Raw genomic sequence first — 2,777 nt, 5'->3', positions numbered from 1 at the left:
TTTTTAATTTATTTTTTATTGGTGTTCAGTTTACTAACATACAGAATAACCCCCAGTGCCCGTCACCCATTCACTCCCACCCCCCGCCCTCCTCCCCTTCTACCACCCCTAGTTCGTTTCCCAGAGTTAGCAGTCTTTACGTTCTGTCTCCCTTTCTGATATTTCCCACACATTTCTTCCCCCTTCCCTTATATTCCCTTTCACTATTATTTATATTCCCCAAATGAATGAGAACATATAATGTTTGTCCTTCTCCGACTGGCTTACTTCACTCAGCATGATACCCTCCAGTTCCATCCACGTTGAAGCAAATGGTGGGTATTTGTCATTTCTAATAGCTGAGTAATATTCCATTGTATACATAAACCACATCTTCTTTATCCATTCATCTTTCGTTGGACACCGAGGCTCCTTCCACAGTTTGGCTATCGTGGCCATTGCTGCTATAAACATCGGGGTGCAGGTGTCCCGGCGTTTCATTGCATTTGTATCTTTGGGGTAAATCCCCAACAGTGCAATTGCTGGGTCGTAGGGCAGGTCTATTTTTAACTGTTTGAGGAACCTCCACACAGTTTTCCAGAGTGGCTGCACCAGTTCACATTCCCACCGACAGTGTAAGAGGGTTCCCTTTTCTCCGCATCCTCTCCAACATTTGTTGTTTCCTGCCTTGTTAATTTTCCCCATTCTCACTGGTGTGAGGTGGTATCTCATTGTGGTTTTGATTTGTATTTCCCTGATGGCAAGTGATGCAGAGCATTTTCTCATGTGCATGTTGGCCATGTCTATGTCTTCCTCTGTGAGATTTCTGTTCATGTCTTTTGCCCATTTCATGATTGGATTGTTTGTTTCTTTGGTGTTGAGTTTGATAAGTTCTTTATAGATCTTGGAAACTAGCCCTTTATCTGATATGTCATTTGCAAATATCTTCTCCCATTCTGTAGGTTGTCTTTGGAGTTTTGTTGACTGTATCCTTTGCTGTGCAAAAGCTTCTTATCTTGGTGAAGTCCCAATAGTTCATTTTTGCTTTTGTTTCTTTTGCCTTCGTGGATGTATCTTGCAAGAAGTTACTGTGGCCGAGTTCAAAAAGGGTGTTGCCTGTGTTCTTCTCTAGGATTTTGATGGAATCTTGTCTCACATTTAGATCTTTCATCCATTTTGAGTTTATCTTTGTGTATGGTGAAAGAGAGTGGTCTAGTTTCATTCTTCTGCATGTGGATGTCCAATTTTCCCAGCACCATTTATTGAAAAGATGTCTTTCTTCCAGTTGATAAAGGAGGCAGCTAATCTTGACATCCTAAAGAATCAACAATTTTCTATAAATAGGCTGAACTGTTCCACTTACCTGGGCCTCAGCCACATGAATGACAATGGAGTCCTCCATTCCACTAAACTTCCTGTGGACACAGAGCCCCAGTGAGCTCTAATGAGACTCACTTTTGAGTCCAACTCCAACACAAAAGATAGGCCCCAAATAGGAAATGACTTCTGCTTTTAACCATGTTACAGAAACCAGTTTCAAGCTAGTCCTCCCTTGTAAAGAGTTATAAAGAGTGAAAGATATATAATCAATATTTCAAACACTGGAAAACACACAATGTAGGATTGTGATCCCCTAAGAGAAAGTAAACAAAAGGGGCAAGCTCCATAATTGCACTTTTAGCTAGAGGTGTTTTCTGGGTGATAACACACATACACACACACACATAAAGAGCAGGGAGCTCAAATCAAGCATTGTGGTCTTGATGGGTTGAGGAGAGTTTTGTGAGTTCAAGGTAACCAGAAATGTCACAGGCTGTCTCTCTTTTTCTGTAAAGATGATGAATCCATCCTTGGGAGTAGGTTTGTCAAAGTCCCAAAGTTCTTCCCTACTTCTTCCTCTTCTTTCTCTCTCTCCCTAAATTCTTCACAATTTTCTCATGTAGTACCTAGTGAATAAATAAAATTATCTGCTATTTCCAATTCATAATAAACATCATTAGCAGTACAATCAACAAAAAATTTAAACTGAAAGTGGCTAAAGCTGCAATTGATTAAAAAAAAATGGAGAAAGCAGAGCATCTGGGTATTTCAGTGGTTAAGTGCCTGCCTTTGTCTCAGGCAATGATTCCAGGATCCTGGGATCAAGTCACGCATTGGGCTCCCCACAGGGAGGGAGCCTGGTTCTCCCTCTGCCTATGTCTCTGCCTCTCTCTCTGTGTCTCTCATGAATAAATAAATAAAACCTTAAAAAAGTGGAGGAAGCAAATAATCTAGACATTTATAATGCCAAATATGATGTAGAAGATTTAGACTGGGTAGGAGAAAATGACCACACACAAAAAATGTATAACAGCAAAAACTATAACACTTTAGAATTTGATATGGACAAAAAATAATACTTATATATCGAATATATATATAATGGAATATTAGTCATGGCAAAGGGTGAGATCTTGTCATTTGCAACAACATGGATGGACCTGGAGGATATTATGCTAAGTGAAATAAGTCAGAGAAAGACAAATAGCATTTTATTTCACTTATATGTAGAATCTAAAAAATAAAACAAATGAAGAAACAAACAAAAGGCAGATTCAGACCTATAAATACAGAGAGTGACCTGATGGTTGCCAGAGGGGAGGGGCCTAGAGGGATGGGTAAAATGGGTGAAGGGGAGTGGGAGATATAGGCTTCCAGTTATGAAATAAGTCATAAGAATAAAAGTTAGAGCATAGAGAATATAGTCAATCATACTGCAGCAGCGTTATATGGTGACAGATGATGGTAGCAACACTTGT

Source organism: Canis lupus, chromosome 15 (genome assembly GCF_048164855.1).
Source record: "Canis lupus baileyi chromosome 15, mCanLup2.hap1, whole genome shotgun sequence".
Classification (NCBI taxonomy): Eukaryota; Metazoa; Chordata; class Mammalia; order Carnivora; family Canidae; genus Canis; species Canis lupus.
This window is presented reverse-complemented; position numbering follows the sequence as displayed.